Raw genomic sequence first — 19007 nt, 5'->3', positions numbered from 1 at the left:
ACACATATATATATATATAAATATATATAGTGCAAGAAATATACTTTATCTTTATTCGTAACATATTCATGCCTTCTTTTCTGTTTGTCTTATTTATTATTGTTATATGACTATAGTTTTTTATACATATGTTATGTTTCGTCTAGAGTAAGTCATGTTTTGTCTAGAGTAAATCTACTTTTAACAAAATGTAATTCAATTAGTATGAAAATATATATTTTTGTCTATATATTTTAATGTGATTTCTTTAATTATGGATGTCATGTCTTTATTTACTCTTTTTTTCGTTTGAAATTGTAATTTTTTCTATTAATTTAATGGTATACCGCCAAAATATTTTACAATATTTTTCTTTATACGTATCTTTTTTTATAGACAATTTCTTTTTTGATTATTAAAACTTATGTTTAGTAATTAAAATATATTAATTCCTCTGATAAAATAAAATGTTTATTTTTCATGAAGCATTTAATATATCAAACCTCCAACATATAACATAAGATTTTGATGTTATATTTTATGAAGAGTTGTATTCTTATGTTAAACTTACATATGAAAGGACTTAGATTTGAAATTAGTTTTATAAATTAAAATTTTTTAATATCAATTACGGGACAAACGTGCGATGCACGTTTCGAGAAGTAGTAATAATAATAATAAGAAGAAGAAGAAGAAGAAAAGCTTTGATTAAGGCTCTAATCTAAGGTATGTGAAGCTAATTCATTCCAGGATTGTTGAATCCATGAAGACCCCCTAGTTTCCTTCAATTGTGAATCCCGTTGTGGGTATGCAGAAGAAGAAGAAGAAGAAGAAGAAGAAGAAGAAGAAGAAGAAGAAGAAGAAGAAGAAGAAGAGGAGGAAGAAGAAGAAGAAGAAGAAGGGCTTCGATTAAGGATCTAATCTAAGGTATGTAAAGATTATTCTTTCATGGATTCTTTCAATCAATAATACCTCCTTGTTTCCTTCAGCAGTGAATCCCAAAAACCTCAATCTAGAGAGGGTTGTGATTGCATTGTTTGTAAGAAGAAGAATAAGAACAAAAAGAAGAAGAAGAGCTTGGATTAAGGCTCTAATCTAAGGTATGTGAAGCTAATTCATTACTTGATTGTTCCATCCATGAAGACCCCCTAGTTTCCTTCAATTGTGAATCCCCTTGTGGGTATGAAGAAGAAAAAAAAGATGAAGAAGAAGAAGAAGAAGAAGAAGAAGAAGGATCAATTCAAAGGTATGTAAAGATAATTCTTTCATGGATTCTTCCAATCATGAAGACCTCCTTGTTTCCTTCAATAGTGAATCCAAAGAACCTCAATCTAGAGAGGGTTGTGATTGCATTGTTTGTAAGAAGAAGAAGGAGAAGAAGAAGAAGAACAAGAAGAAGAAGAGCTTGGATTAAGGCTCTAATCTAAGGTATGTGAAGCTAATTCATTCCTGGATTGTTCAATCCATGAAGCCCCCTAGTTTCCTTCAATTGTGAATCCCCTTGTGGGTATGAAGAAGAAGAAGAAGAATAATAAGAAGAAAAAGAAGATGAAGATGAAGAAGAAGAAGATCTAATCTAAAGTATGTAAAGATTATTCTTTCATGGATTCTTCCAATCATACAGGCCTCCTTTTTTCCTTCAATAGTGAATCCAAAGAACCTCAATCTAGAGAGGGTTGTGATTGCATTGTTTGTAAGAAGAAGAAGAAGAAGAAGAAGAAGAAGAAGAGAAGTAGAACAAGAAGAAGAAAAAGAAGAAGAGCGTGGATTAGTGCTTTAATCTAAGGTATGTGAAGCTTACTCATTCTTGGATTCTTCCACCCATGAAGACCCCGTAGTTTGCTTCAATTGTTAATCCCATTGTGAGTAAGAAGAAGAAGAAGAACAAGAAGAAGAAAAAGAAGAAGAGCTTGTATTAAGGATCTAATCTAAGGTATATAAAGCTTATTCTTTCATGGATTCTTACATCCATGAAGACATCCTTGATTCATTCAATTGTGAATCAAAAGAACCCTGATCAAGACAGGCTTGTGATTGAATTGTGGGTAAGAAGAAGAAGAAAAAGAATAATAATAAGAAGAAGAAGAACAACTTGGATCAAGGCTCAAATATAAGGTATATGAAGATTATTCATTCATGGATTTTTCCATCCATGAAGACCCTTTTGTTTCCTTCAATTTTGAATCAAAAAATCCCCAATTTAGAAAGGGTTGGGATTTCATTATGGGTAAGAAGAAGTAGAAGAAGATGTAGAAGATCTTGGATTAAGGCTCTAATATAATGTATGTGAATCTTATTCATTCATGTATTATTCCATCCGTGAATACCCCCTAGATTCCTTCAAATGTGAATCCAAAGAACCCCAATCTAGAGACGGTTGTTATTGCATTAGGGTTAAGGCTTGATTATGATCTCAATCTAGTGGGTAGCATTCAATGATGTTTATCTGATTATAATATTTGATGTTGAAGGTGATCATGGTGATTTTAGTCCATTGGAGACTAGATTATGGTTCTAAGTTGATTTTCTAAATTAAATTGTATTGTATGCTACTTTATCATATTTGAATCACCTAGATATGGGTTGAACTAGACTTGATTGATTAAGATTTGTATTGATTTAATTGAACCTTAAAGATTATGATGATGATGATGGTGATGATGATGATGATTATGATGGTGATGATGATGATGATGATGATGAAGATGAAGAAGAAGAAGAAGAAGAAGAAGAAGAAGAAGAATAAAAATAAGAAAAAGAAGAAGAAGAAGAAGATGATGATGATGATGATGATGATGAAAGAATAAGAAGAAGAGATTGGATTAATTCTCTAATCTAAGGTATGTGAAGCTTATTCATTCATGGATTCTTCCATCCATGAATACCCCCTAGTTTTCCTCAATTTTGAATCCAAAGAACACCAATCTAGAGAGGGTTGTGATTGAACTGTGGGTAAGGCTGGATTGTCTCAATCTAGTGGGTAGCATTCAATGATGTTTATCTGATGATTATATGCTTTTTTCATGAGGCTTTCATGGAGAATTTTAGTATTTGATGTTGAAGGTGATCATGGTTATTTTATTTGATTTATGAGTTGATTTTATTTATACAATTGTATTTTATGCTACTTGATCAAGTTTGAATCACCTAGGTATGAGTTTAACAAGACTTGACTGATTAATATTGGTCTTGAGTGTATTGAACCTTAAAGAAGAAGAAGAAGAAGAAGAAGAAGAAGAAGAAGAAGAAGAAGATGATGATGATGATAATGATGATGATGAAGAAGAAAAAGAAGAAAAAGAGCCCGGATTAAGGCTCTAAAATAAGGTATGTGAAAATTATTCATTCATGTATTATTCTATCCATTAAGACCCCCTTGTTTCCTTCAATTGTGAATCCAAAGTACCCCAATCAATAGAGGGTTGTGATTGTATTGTGGGAAAGAAGAAGAAGAAAAAGAAGAAGAAGAAGAAGAGCTTGGATTAAGGCTCTAATATAAGGAATGTGAAGCTTATTCATTCATGCCATCCATGATAACCCATTTGTTTCCTTCAATTTTGAATCCAAAGAACCTCAATATAGAGAGGGTTATGATTTCATTGTGGGTAAAAAGAAGAAGAAGGAGAAAAACAAGAAGAAGAAGAAGAAGAAGAAGAAGAAGAGCTTGGATTAAGGATCTAATCAAAAGTATGTAAAGTTTATTCATTCATGGATTCTTCCATCCATGAAGACCCCCTTGTTTACTTCAATTATGAATCAAAAGAACCCCAATCTAGAGAGGGTTGTGATTGCATTGTGGGTAAGAAGAAGAAGAAGAAGAAGAAGAGCTTGGACTAAGCCTCTAATCTAAGGTATGTGAAGCTTATTCATTCATGGATTTTTCCATCCATGTTGACCCCTTTCTTTCTTTCATTTCTGAATCCAAAGCAACCCAACTAGAGAGTGTTGTGATTTCATTGTGGGTAAGAAGAAGAAGAAGTATATAGAGTAGAAGAAGAAGTAGAAGAAGAAGAAGAAGAAGAAGAAGAAGAAGAAGAAGAAGAAGAAGAAGAAGAAGAAGAAGAAGAAGAAGAAGAAGAAGAAGAAGAGGTGGAGCTTGGATTAAGGCTCTAATATAAGGTATATAAAGGTTATTCATTCATGGATTCTTCTATCCATTAAGACCCCCTTGTTTACTTCAATTGTGAATCCAAATAACCCCAACCTAGAGAGGGTTGTGATAGCATTGTAAAGAAGAAGAAGAAGAACAAGAAGAAGAAGAAGAAGAAGAAGAAGAAGAAGAGATTTGATTAAACCTTTAATCTAAGGTATATGAAGCTTATTCATTCAGGGATTCTACCATCCGTGAAGACACCTTACTTTCCTTCAATTATGAATCAAAAGAACTCCAATCTAGAGAGGGTTGTGATTGCATTGTGGGTAAGGCTTTATTGTGATCTCAATTTATTGTGTAGCATTCAATGATGTTTATATGATAATTATATGCTATTATCATTAGGTTTTCATGGATAATTGTAGTATTTAATGTTGAAGGATATCATGGTGATTTTAGGCAATTAGAGACTAGATGAAAGTTCAAAGTTGATTTTCTTAATTTAATTATATTGTATGCTACTTGATCATATCTATATAACCTAGGTATGAGTTGAACTAGACTTGATTGATTAAGATTTGTCTTGATTGAATTGAACCTTAAAAAGAAGTAGAAGAAGAAAAAGAAGAAGAACAACAACAAGAAGAAGAAGTAGAAGCAGAGCTTGGATTAAGGCTCTAATCTAAGGTATGTGAAGATTATTCATTCATGTATTCTTCCATCATTGAAGGCCCTCTATTTTTCTATAATTGTGAATCCAAAGAACCCTAATCAAGAGAGGGTTGTGATTGCACTGTGGGTAAGGCTTGATTATGATCTCAATCTAGTGCGTAGCATTCAATAATGTTTATCTGATGATATATGCTGTTTTGATGAGGTTTTCATGGAGAATTTTATTATTTTATATTGAAGGTGATCATGGTGATTTTAGTCCATTAGAGACTAGATGAAGGTTCTAACTTTATTTTCTTAATTAAATTGTAGTGTATGCTACTTGATCATGTTTAAATCACTTAGGTATCAATTGAACTAGACTTGATTGATTAAGATTCGTCTTGATTGAGTTGAATCTTAAAGAAGAAGAAGAAGAAGAAGAAGAAGAAGAAGAAGAAGAAGAAGAAGAAGAAGAAGAAGAAGAAGAAGAAGAAGAAGAAGAAGAACAAGAAGAAGAAGAACAAGAAGAAGAAGAAAAAGAAAAAGAAGAAGAAGAAGAAGAAGAAGAAGAGGAATAAAAATAAGAAGTAGATGAAGAAGAGCATGGATTAAGGCTTTGATCTAAGGTTTGTGAATCTTATTCATTCATGGTTTATTCCAGCCATGAAAACCCCCTAGTTTCCTTTAATTGTGAATCCAAAGAACCTCAATCTAGAGAGGGTTGTGATTGTATTGTGGGTAAGGGTTGATTCTGATCTCAATCTAGTGGGTAGCATTCAATGATGTTTATATAATGATTATATGCTTTTTTATGAGGTGTTTATGGAGAATTGTAGTATTTGATGTTGGAGGTGATCATGGTGATTTTAAGCCATTAGAGACTAGATGAAGGTTCTAATTTGATTTTCTTCATTCAATTGTATTGTATGATACTTAATCATGTTTGAACTATCTAAGAATGAGTTGAACTAGGCTTGATTGATTAAGATTGGTCCTGACTGAATTGAACCTTTAAGATGATGATGAAGAAGAAGAACAAGAAGAAGAAGAAGAAGAATAAGAAGAAGAACAAGAACAAGAACAAGAACAAGAACAAGAAGAAGAAGTAGAAGAAGAAGAAGAAAAAAAGATCTTGGATTGAAGCTATAATCTAAGGTATGTGAAGCTTATTCATTCATGGATTCTTCCATCCATGAAGACCCCCTAGTTTCCTTCAATTGTGAATCCAATGTAGCCCAATCCAGAGAGGATTGTCATTGCATTGTGGGTAAGAAGAAAAAGAAAAAGAATAAGAAGAAGAGATTTGATTAAGGCTCTAATCAAAGGTATGTGAAGCTCATTCATGAATTCTTCCATCTATGAAGACCCCGTAGTTTCGTTTAATTGTGAATCCAAAGAACCACAATCTAGAGTGGGTTTTGATTGCATTGTTGGTATGAAGAAGAAGAAGAAGAAGTAGAAGAAGAAGAACAAGAAGAAGAAGAAGAAGAAGAAGAAGAAGAAGAAGAAGAAGAAGAAGAAGAAAAGAACCTGCTATGTTCATTATGAGTTTTCCGGCATGTCCTTTGGGTTGCCAATACGCCTTCAACATTCATTGACCTTATTAATACAGTTTTCAAATCTTATCTAGATACATTTGTTATCATCTTCATTGATGACATACTAGTCTATTCAAGAAATGAGGAAGATCATGTTACTCATTTCAGAATAGTTCATTAGAATTTGAAAGATAAAGAGTTATTTGTTAAATTATCTAAATGTGAGTTTTGGCTTGACACTGTGGTGTTCTTAGGCCACATTGTTTTTGGTAATAGAATTAGAGTTCATACCCAAACGATAGTGTAACACTCCGGAAGTTCCATGACTTAGCTAGAGAATCCTTGATGAACAAAGCCTTAAAACAGTGTTTGTTATCCTAAATTAATGTATTCAACCTTATTCGGATGTTTTTGAGTTAAAAAGTCAAGAAATGACCACGACGTTCGGAGACTAGTGAAAATGGAACTAGTGTGTCATGTTGTGTTTCAAGGGGTTTACAGAGTCGTATTGATGTCAAATTTGGTGAAAAATTCAGAATACGTTAAATAGTGTATTTAGGGTCGAAACGTCCTGGTACGACTCTCCAAGGACCATCTTAATCAAGGACCCTACATTTTTCCCCAAAATTGCCTTTTGGCAATGTGCGCGAAACCAAACGATCAGTTATCGTTTGAATGACACTTCGTCAATACTGCACGTAGGTTGATGCTAAGACTTAGCTCCAAAAGGCCTCAAAGCAGCCTTTGACCAAAACCATGATGATCAGTACGGTCCGTCGATTGGTCTACGTGCCGTAGATGGGGTTCCATCGTTTGGAATCCGTCGATTGGTCTACGCGCCGTAGACGGGGTTCAATCGTTTGGAATCCCACTTCATTGACCAAAAACGGTTAAGTTAGGAGTGGTTAGGGAATTGATTAATTAATTAATTAGGGTTCAAGGGTTGTTAAATTAGTCTAGTTAGGGACTATAAAAGGGTTTCAACGTATTAAACTAACCAAACTCCTCTAAATTCCCAAAAATCACCAAGCTCCAACTTTTCTGTTATTTCTCTCTACCAACTCAAACCTCCATCAAAGAAACTCTAGATCTTACAGAAGGGACGAATTCATCAAGTAATTGAAATCAGATTCATGGAAAATTATCCTTTAGGTATGGTTCTTAAACTCTTGGGGTTCTTTGCCCAAGAGGTTTACCAAAAGATGATTTCTGAATCCCCCAAGACTAGGGTTTCAATATATACTTTGTTCCTCTTTTCAAAACGAAATTGTTATTCAATCGTGATGAATTATGATCTTTTATTGTTGATTAACTATGTGATTATGTCTAACTGCTCGAAATCACTTGAGATCCGCCTTTGGACCCTTGTTCTTCCCTAAACTCATTATACCTTGAAATTTCTATGTTAATTGCAGAAGATGATGAGTGTATAGATTATGTAGAATGATAATAAGTATGTATTAATTCTTGAATTTATATTATTTATGTATTATGTATGTATTCTTGGTAATGGAAGTATGAAGGTTCATGAAAGGGAAAGAAGGTATTGTTGATTGGTTTTTTCTTGTTTTTAATTATGAAATATTAGTTACTTAGATAGTAATGTTGCTATGTCTAATGTGTGGTTGTGATGTTGATCATTATTCCTCATCCTTAACATTAGACACATGAATTAGCTATGAAGTATGAATGCATGTTATAGCATGATTATTATACGATTGAAAGTAGTTTTCATGATTATAATAAAGTGCTAAGTTACAGGTTTACTTACTTGATTAGTGGTTCTAAAGTGAAAGGATTGTTCTCACTTATTGGCATGACTGGGGAGCACCCCCCAGATGTAACGATGTATTCGTCCTCGGAGAGGACTTAGACAATCCCGTAGCATTCGTCGTTACATGTCATAGGTCAAAATGCGGAAAATTTAAAATTTTCACATAGAGTATACTTAGACTTCTCACATATAATATATGGAGTTGACATAAAATCCTAGTTTAGGAAGTATACATAGACTTCTAGTTTAGAATAATCATATCATATAAAAGTCTAAATCTTTTCTCACATATAAACAATATAAATGAAGTACAACATTTGGACATAGCCATTACAAGTAAAATATGACATTATTGGGTTACATCAATAGTCTCAAACGATAAAAGAAGGAAACAAATGTCTTTAGACATAACAATCCTACTAAACTAGATAGGGGCACCATTGTCGAATCATTATGGACTCACCAATAACTTGGAAAAGATGTCCAAGTCTTCTCGCAATTAGCCTCAAAGTACTTCAACGGTCCGAACCTACATATTAGTAGAATATAAAGAATATGGGTTTGTACAACCACTTGTACTAAGTATGGAAACATATGCACATAAAACAATTTGAAGACCAGAATGGACCATTTCTTTAGAAACATACTAAGACATTTGAAAAGCCTTTATGCATAGAGCATATACAGGTCAATAAGCATCACATCATATAAGACAAGACCATATCCAACACAAGACCAACATTATCATATAGCCATATCAATATGAATAGCATCATCATAAGGTTATCTCGACATGAATATCTTCAACATAAAGTGATTACAACAATTCTTGTACTTAAGTTCATAAAATCATCATACAAGACCCTTACTAACAATCTCATCTGAAGTCTACTACTGGAATGCTCATGTGAAGTCCTATAACTCCACATAATCAAGTAAACAAGAAAAGAAATCATAAATAATGTCTTGCTTCATGTAAAATAATCATCATGTGTAAGCATCTTCATTTATAGAAACTTAGGCCAATATCATGTTCATCAATGTAACAAACATGATATAAAAGTAACATCATATAGAGTCAACATGTGTACATATAATGATATCATGAGTACATAATAATATGAGAACAACTCCCTAGGACTCCTATCAAGGACAACTTGTGCAATGTATAGAAAGAGTCACATAACCCTACCTACACTAAGTATAACCCTTTAAGTCATCCTAGATAGTGTTAAACTTCATTACGTCATTCATTCATTTTACTTGTGGAAACAATCTTTTAACCGACAGTAGATTATATGAGCTAAACATGGAATCGGTATCATGAAACCCCACACCAAAATAAGGTCTTCTTCTTGCCAAGTCATAATCAAAATAGGAACATCGCATTTTAGGTGGATCCACAAGATAGTATTCCTATTGAGGCAGCATATTTAAGGAACTAGGAGACATACTAGAGACCCTCTTTATGCACAATTGCATTGTAATCCCCATCTCATGAGAACCATTGTGAACCTATCTTCCCAAATTTGGAAGGCACACCTCTCATATCTAGTTCGCTCGGTACTAAGCTAAAGTCCCCTTTTCAAAATCCTTTAAGTCATTATAAATCATCAAAACTTAGTTTAAGCCATATGAGACTAACCCCTTGTATAATCATAATCATTATCTAATTAGGTATATGATGAGAACTTCCTTTCATCACAAACCATCATTAGTGAGATCATCATATCATAATAAGGGATACAAGTGATTCTTATTCAACCTTGTATTATCATATCCTTAATATGATCTCACAATTCAACATATTCATGATATTTCATCACTTTTATCATATTATAATTTTCTTAATCTAGTTACATATAATACTTCAATTGATCATTATCATCAAGTATAAACAAATATTATTGAAGTAAAGAACTCTAGATCATAAAGCCTTACCAAGTAGGCTTCAAAAGTCATATTCAATATCCTACAATTAATACAACAATATTCATCCATAAATTCACTTAATATCACAACATAATAGTAATCTATACAAGAATTAAGTTAATTATATCACCACTAATCAGATAACCCTCAATTCATAACCTAGGGTTAGGGAAAAGGGTCCAATCATGTATTCTTTCATAGAGCTAGGTCAAAGACTAAGAAATACAATAATAAACCATAAACAATCATAATTTATCAATAATAATCAAATGGATTCAACATCTAGTAAATTTAAAATGTCATTCACGAAAATTGAAGAAAACCTATGATTTTGTCATCTTTAGAAACCAATTTTGAAGAGCCTCTAGGGGAAATAGATCCCAAGAGTGAATAGCTTCCATACCTTCAATTTTCTTCATAATTGATGGTGAAAACGTGTGTCTTTGGAGCCTTAGTGCACCTAGAAGCCTAGTCAGCAATGCGTCTCGAAAAGAGAGAGAATGTAGAGAGAAGTTTGATAGAATTGGGTTTGGGAATTATGGGGTGTTACGTTAATTTAATAAGGGTTAAGAATTATATAGTCCTCCAACTAAATTAATTAACCATCCCCTAACCCTGATTTCAGTAATTAACCAACAAACTAGCTTACCTCTAGATTAGAAAACTAGGCAATCGACTTTGGAATTAAACGACGAACCCACATCGATGCCCCATCATCCAGTGAACGGCCTTTATTAGAAGTTTTGTGTTAATAGACATTATTGGAAAATGGATAAGTTTCAACCAATGACGCCATCGACGGAGAGTCCATAAATGACGGCTCTTTATTTGGTTTGTGGTAGCACATTGTCTCCCAAGACAGTTTTTGGTCAAATGTTAGAATTCTCTCCAAGGAACCTTAGGGTGGTCCTTGGGCAGTCATACCCAGACGTTTAGACCCTAAAGTTCACTCTAATCCATAATTAGTACCTTTTTACCAAATTTCATTAAATTTCGACTCTTAAAACACCTTGAAACATGTCAAGGCACACTAGCCTCAATTTCACTAATCTCCGGACAACATGGTCGTTTCTAGAAATTTTGATTATAAAACCTCATATTTGGTTTCACTACCTTATTATAGGCTTAAAAACAGTGTTTAAAGTCTTATATTATTTGGTGAGACTCTAGGCTAAGTCATGAACTTCTGGAGTGTTACACTTATGATCACCAATGAGTTATTATGATAAGATGTTTACATAATAGTGTAGTAGAGACTAATGTGAACTTGTATGATGAATATGAATGATTACAAAAAGGAATAAATTCTTCGCACCGAAAGGGAATGTAAATGGCATGGAGGTCTCACGTTTAGTAAGTACTGCCTCACACATGGGTTTCTTCACCTTTAGCAAGTTTGGAATACAAAGATATGTGTTGTCTCATGAGATGAAAACTTCCTCGTCTAGAAAGTGAATGCTTCTAGTAACAATATCCTTGACCCTTACGTATGTTCCTAAATAAGACTCTAGCTTAGTGGATCCACCTAAATAACTATGTACATATTGTTACACCTTAGGCAAGCGTTAACACTCTCTTTTCGGTATGGGAGTAAAACACCAGATTCCATGTAACTCACATGGTGTAATATCATTTATGTCACTTATTTACATAATGATAAGGCAAATGAACATGTTAAGTGTATGAACTCTTGTTAGGTCTTTTCTTGAACATTTCTACATAATGTGAGGGAGGGTATGGGACTTCTCTAACACATTGCACTTGTGGGATCTTAAGGGATGGTTATAGTAGTGTTCTTTTTTGATTAAGTTGATTATATTTTATGAATTTCAACATATATATATATATATATATATATATATATATATATATATATACACACACATATATATATAATCCTTTTGTGTAAAGCATGATATATTTAAATATGAACTTATGTGGTATGAATGAAGTGGGTGACTTAATGTGATACTTAGCTTTGGATAGGGTAATTGAATTCTACTCTTGGCTTTGCACATGTATTGCTTGAGTTTCCTACATGTTGGGTTGGTATTATGTTGAATTGACTTATAATGCTTACTATATGGGCATGTTGGGTCAAATTGATAGAAAGCATTATTTTGACTAAAATGTTCCTTTTCTCATGCATTGATGATTTTTGTGCATAGAAGTCATACTTAGTAAGTGTGATGTACTAAATCATATGTCTCCCTTTTTCCCTAGACAATGTAGGTTCGGACTTGAGGTGTTCTAGGCCATTTGCAAGAGGACTTTGACTTTTCCCAATGTTTTTTGTGATTCCTCAAAGTTCAAGGATGGTGTCACTTATTCTATCTTACTATAATTGCCTATGTATAAAGACACATATTCTTTCCTTATACTTGAGACTATTTTTGTAACCCAATATGTGGCATATTGTACTAAAGTACGGGCTATGGCCAACATTGTAGCTCTCTTTTAAATGGTTATATGTGGGACGAAGTATTAAACTACTTAAATAAATTGATTATGCTAAATGAGAAGTCTATGTAAACTTCATAAGCGAGGAGTATATGTGAACTCCATAAATAATATGCAAGAATTCTGTTATACTTCACTATGTAAAATTCTTAAATCTTCTGCATTTTCTTTACGTATGATATGCTATGATTCATGTTAAGGGATAGTCTAAGTCCTCTTCGAGGATGAAGAGGCCGGTTAAATCTAAAGGGTGCTCCCCGACCATGACAAACATGTATCACAGCTAGGTTGAGTAATATTAGGATTGATGTTTACAAACAACGTCAAGTAGAGTCTTATTCATGATTGTGAAAAGAACCACACTAACTAATGAAAGGCTATGTGATGTTTAGGAAACTCACATGTTCATGGTTCTCCTATGTCGTGCCTCAAGAGTCTTGACTCTATGTGTCTTTTATGCTAATCTATTTCTTGTGTTTATACACAATGAATACAAGAAGGAACAACGCTCGATGGCGGAAGAGGATAATGTAAATAAGGCGGTTCCCCTTCAAGATCCTCAAAACCCTCAAGTTCTTGTTGAAGAAGGGGCTATGTCTAACGTGGAGACAAGAGCGGTTTACTCAAGTGTTGGATACTCAAGTTGCTAAGGATTCTAGGGTACAAGTTAACACAAATGCTAGCACCACCGCATCAAGGATAAGGGATATTACCAGGATGAATCCCCCTACCTTCTGTGGCTCCAAGGTTGAAGAAGACCCACAAGGTTTCATAGATGACGTATGAAAGTGTTAGATGCCATGAGTGTGACTTTCCGAGAATAGGCGGAACTTGCCACCTATAAACTCAAAGATGTGGATCATGTTTTGTATGAACAATGGAAGGATGAGAGGCTAATTAACGAAGGTCGGATTACTTGCGGGGGATGTCAAGACGACTTTCCTTTATAGGTTCTATCCCTTGGAACTAAGGGAGAGAACAAATTCAATAATTTATCAATATTCTCCAAAGGAATATGAGTGTCAAGGAGTATAGCCTCAATACTACTCAACTATCCAAATATGCTCCTACTATGGTGGCAGATTCTAGGGTTTAGATGAACAAATTTTTTATTGTATACCCGACCTTGTGGTTAATATGTCTAGGTGAGCTATGTTGATTCCTATCATGTACATCTCTCATCTCATGTTTCATGCCAGACAATTAAGGAACAAAAGCTTAATCGAGTTAGTAGGGAGTGGAAGAACACAAGATCCAAAGATGGAAATTCTTCTAAGGCTAAATTTGAGGTGCAAGATAAGAAAAGGTTCAAGAAGAGGTTTTCTGACCAAGTCCCTTCTAACACTCCAAATATTAACAAAGGTAAAGGGCCTACACCCAAGCCCCAAAGGGGGAAAGTTAGTGGTCCCTATATTGAGAAGTCTACTTGTTCTAAGTGGTAGAAAACATGAAGGCAAAAGTCTAGTTGGCACGAGTAATTTCTATAGTTGTGGTAAGAGCGGACACATGAAAAGCAATTTTCCTTTGATGAAAGTCAAGGAAGGGAAAATTCTCAAACGCAAGCAAGTTCTCCCAATCCCCAAGCTCCCAAGAACAATCGCTTCTATGCTCTCCGCTTTAGGGGTGATCAAGAGTATTCTGTCGATGTTGTCACTGTTATGAGATGAGTGATTTCCAGTAATTTCTATGCTTTACTAGATTTCGGTGCCACTTTTATCTTTTGTAACTACCTTAGTGACCATGAAGTTTGATGTTTTACCCAATGTTCTAAATGAATCTCTTTCGGTTATTTCCCAGGTGGGTGACTTGGTTGTTGCTAAAAGTGTCTATAGGAATTATCCTATAATGTTGTCTAATAGAGTTACCTTAGTTTATTTGGTAAAAGATGATATGATTAATTTCGATGTCATTTTGGGGATGGATTGGTTGCATGCTTGTTTTGCTTCCATAGATTGTAAAACAATGGTAGTTAAGTTGAAATTTCCAAATGAACTAGTCTTATAATATAAGGGGGAAACTCTATCCCTAGAGGTTGAATCATTTTGTGTCTAAAATCTTATAAGATGATTTCTAAGGGATGTCTCTATCATATTGCGAGCATCAAGGACCTAGAATCCGAGTCTCCTTCTTTAGAGTTGGTCCCCATAGTTAAGGATTTTCCGAAAATCATTCTGATGACCTACCCGAAGTTATTCCCAAAAGTTAAATAAATTTAGACATAAATTTGTTGCCAGATACGAATCCCATTTCAATTCCTCCTAATTGGATGGCTCCGGCCGAGTAAAAAGAGTTAAAGGCTCAAATGAAGGATTTTCTTGATAATTGTTTTATTCAGCCATGCATATATCCATGGGGATCTTTGATATTATTTGTGAAAAAAAATGGGTATCTTAGAATATGTGTTGACTGCTGACAATTGAACAAGCTCATTATAAAGAATAGGCATCCTTTCCCTAGGATTAATGACTTGTTTCACCAACTCGAAGGTGCGAGTTACTTTTCAAAAATATATTTGAGGTTGAGATATCACCAACTTAGGGTTAGAAGTGAGGATACTCCTAAAACCATTTTTTGAACTAGGTATGGTAATTATAATTTCCTAGTTATGTCTTTTGGGTTAACAAATGGCCCGACGGCTTTTTAGACATTATGAGTAGATAGTTCCGGAATTACCTTGATTCCTATGTATTTTTCTTCATTAATGATATTTTGGTATATTCTAAGAGTGGGGATGATAATATAGGCCATTTGAGGGTTTTTTTGCATGTCCTCAAGGAACATCAACTCTTTGCTAAATATAGTAAGTGTGAATTTTTGTTGAGATTAGTTGCTTTCCTTGGACACGTTGTTTCATGTAAGGGTATAGAGGTCGATCCAAAGAAGACGGAAGCGGTTAGAAATTTGCCTAGACCTCTAACTCCCACTGACATAAGAAGCTTGGGTCCAGCTGGGTACTATAGAAGGTTTGTTGATGGGTTTGCATCCATTGCATCTCATTTGACAACATTAAGCCAAAATAATGTTAAGTATGAGTGGTCGGAAGCTTGTGAAAGAAGCTTCCAAGAGTTGAAAGATAAGCTAAACTCCGCTCTGGTGTTGACCTTACCGGAGGGTACCAAAGGTTTTGTAGTGTATTGTGATCTTCCCTAGTAGATTTGGGTTATTTCTTAATGCAACATGGTAAGGTGGTAGCTTATGACTCTAGACAACTCAATGTGCATGAGAAGAACTATCCTACTTATGATCTTGAGCTAGCGGTCATAGTGTTTGCTTTAAAAATTTTGGAGGCATTACCTATATGGTGTACATATGGATGTATTTACCGACCACTAGAGTCTTCAATATGTGTTCACACAAAGGAAATTGAATCTTCAAAAAAAAAGGTGGTTGGAACTTTTGAAGGATTATGACATGAGTGTCCTATACCACCCCGGCAAGGCTAATGTGGTAGCGGATGCTTTAAGTCGCATGACCATGGGTAGTGTGGCTCATATTGAAGAGGGTGTGAAAGAATTAGTGAAAAAAGTTCATACATTGGCTTGGTTGGGTGTTCGGTTAGAAGATTTTCCAAAAGGACGTTTGATGGTTCATCATAACCCCGAATAATCTTTAGCGGTTGAGGTAAAGTCTAAGAAACATCTTGATGAACTAATGATGGAGTTGAAGGAATCAATACTTATCAAGTTCAATGAGTCATTCTCCCAAGGAAGGGATGGTGTAATTAAGTAACAAGGTAGATTATGTGTGTCGGATGTTGATGATTTGAGAAAAATGTTTTGGAATAAGCTCATGGTTCCCGATATTCTATCCATCCGTATGCCACAAAAATCTATCGTGATCTTCGAGAGGTCTATTGGTGGGATGGTTTGAAGAGAGATATAGCAGAATTTATGGCTAGGTGCCCTAAATTCCTACAGGTTAAGTCCAAGCATCAAAATCCGAGAGGTTTGACTCAAGTAGTGGATGTTCCTACTTGGAAGTGGGAAGATATTAATACGGACTTGTTGTTGGGTTTCCTCGAACCCGAAAGCGAAATGACTTAATGTGGGTTGTGTAGATAGATTGAATAAATTTGCCACTTTTTCCCCGTCAAGTCTACTCATTCGGCGGAGGAATATGCTAGACTATACCTTTAAGAGATTGTGAGTCTACATGGGATCTATTTGTCCATCATCTCTGATAGAGATTCCCAATTCACTTTCCATTTTTGGAGGTCTTTTCAAAAAAGGTTAGGTACTCAAGGGAAACTTAGTACCGCTTTCCATCCTGAAATTGATAGTCAAGAGGAATGCACCATTTAAACCCTAGAATATATTTTAAGGAATTGTGTCATTGATTTCAAGGAAATTTGGGATGATCACCTCCTCTTGATTGAGTTGTCGAACAATAATATCTACCACTCGAGTATTTCTATGTCACCTTTTAAAGAACTTTATAGTAGGAGATGTAGGTCTTCGGTTAGGTAGTTTGAGGTTTGTGAGTCTTCACTCTTTGGTCCCGAGATAGTCTATGAGTCTATAGAGAAAGTTTGAATGATAAGAAATAGCTTGAAAATAGCCTATAGTCAACAAAAATTCTATGCCGACAATAGAAGAAGAGACCTTGAGTTTGAAATAGGCGATTGGGTTTTCTTGAAGATTTCACCTGTAAAAGGTTGATGAGATTTGCTAAAAGGGGGAAATTAGTCCTCGGTATATCGGTCCTTATGAGATATTTCAACGATTTGTAAAGGTCGCGTATGAGTTGAAACTACCAAGTGAACTAGCTTCAGTTCATCCGGTATTTCATATTTCTGTTCTCAAGAAATGTATAATCGACCCAATTTATATTCTCCCTATTGAAGGGTTAGGAGTGGATGAGAATCATTCTTATGAAGAGGTGCCGGTTCAGATCCTAGATCGTCAAGTCCAAAGGTCGAGGAACAAAGAGGTTGCCTCCATAAAAGTTCTATGGAGAAACCATCTAGTATAGGAAGCGACATGTGAGGCCGAAGACGACATGAAGTCAATCTATCCTCATCTCTTTTCTCTTACTCCTAGTCAAAGTTGAGGTTAGTAATTTCTTAAAATTATATTTGTAAATAATAAGGAATTTGTCTTGTCTTTCTAAGTATGTGCATATCTTGGTAAGGATTCATGTTAAAATGAGTTTCCATGAAAAATGCTTTTGTGTTTACTTGCACTTATATGAAACATGTGTAATTGCCTTCTTGAGATTGTAGTGTACATGTTCTTTTTATTGTCATGAGAAGAAGAAATTTCATGGTAACTCTTGGTGTTTTATTGAGCTTATATTGATATTGAGAAGGTAGTTCCTCATAAAGAAATGTAAAATGTTGAGCTCTTATATGTCCAAAGTTGTGAATAAAATTGTCATGTGTAATGCTATGGTTATGCATTGAATGGAGTTGAGAAATAATCCTATGAGATATGAATCATTATGATTTTATGTTTTTGTTGTTGGTTGGACTTCTAATACTGAGCCTTTCCTCTACCAATAAAATGGTTAAAGGTGTCATTCGGGGACGAATGTTTCTAAGGTGGGGGGGGGGGAATGTAACACTCTGGAAGTTACATGACTTAGCTAGAGCCTCATTTGATGAACTAAGACTTAAAAGAATGTTTCTAAGCCTAAATTAATGTATTCACGCTAATAAGGAAGTGTTAGACTCAAAACGTCAAGAAACGACCACGACGCGCGGAGATTAGTGAAAATGGAACTAGTGTGCCTTGGGGTGTTTCAAGGGGTTTAAAGAGTAAGATTGAAGTTAAATTTTCGTAATAGGTTGGAAATACGTTAAAAAGTGTGTTTAGGGCCGAAACGTACTGGTACAACTTCCCAAGGACCATCCTAAGGGTCCTTGAGTAGGACCCTACATTTTGAGCCCAAAATTGCCTTTTGGCAGTGTGCAACCATGAGACCCTATGAGGATCCGTCCTTTAAAATACGCTCCGTCAATGGTGCTCGTTGGTTGTGACATATCCTCAACACTACAAGGCCTCAGAAAATAGTCTCTGACAAAAACCACGATGACTAGTACGGTCCTTTGATTGGTCTATGCGCGGTAGATCGGGTCTCGTCTTCTGGAACCCAAGTTTAATGTCCAAAACCGGTTAAATTAGGGGTGTTTAGGGAATCTATTAATTAATTAATTAGGTTTTAAGGGTGGTTAAATTATTTTAGTTAGGGACTATAAAAAGGTTCTAACTTATTCAACTAACCTAACTCCTAATTCCAAAAACCCACCTAGCTCCAACTTCTGTCTAGTTTCTCTCTCCCCAATTGAAACCTCAATTTAAGAAACTCTAGAGCTTAAAGAAGGGATGAATTCACTGAGGAATCAAACTCATATTCATGGCAAACCATCCTTGAGGTATGATTTCTTTCACTCTTGGTGTTCTTTCCCAAAGAGGTCCTACCAAAAGATGATTTCTAAATCCCACAATACTAGGGTTTCAATCTATACACGGGTCCACTTTATAAAATGAAATTTTTATTCAATTGTGATGAATTATGATCTTTTATTGTTGATTAACTATGTAATTATGGCTAATTGTTGTTAATCACTTAAGTTCCA

At 34.7% G+C, this 19007-nt stretch overlaps 1 pseudogene; it reads left to right on the top strand.

The window, feature by feature from the left end:
* The first annotated feature begins 12942 nt into the window (after positions 1–12942).
* The window catches only part of LOC114074917, a 41562-nt pseudogene continuing 35497 nt past the window's right edge, over positions 12943–19007 (top strand).

This window comes from Solanum pennellii, chromosome 1 (assembly GCF_001406875.1).
Source record: "Solanum pennellii chromosome 1, SPENNV200".
NCBI classification, from domain to species: Eukaryota; Viridiplantae; Streptophyta; class Magnoliopsida; order Solanales; family Solanaceae; genus Solanum; species Solanum pennellii.
Note: the sequence above shows the minus strand (reverse complement) of the source record. Positions and strands in the feature narration are given on the sequence as shown.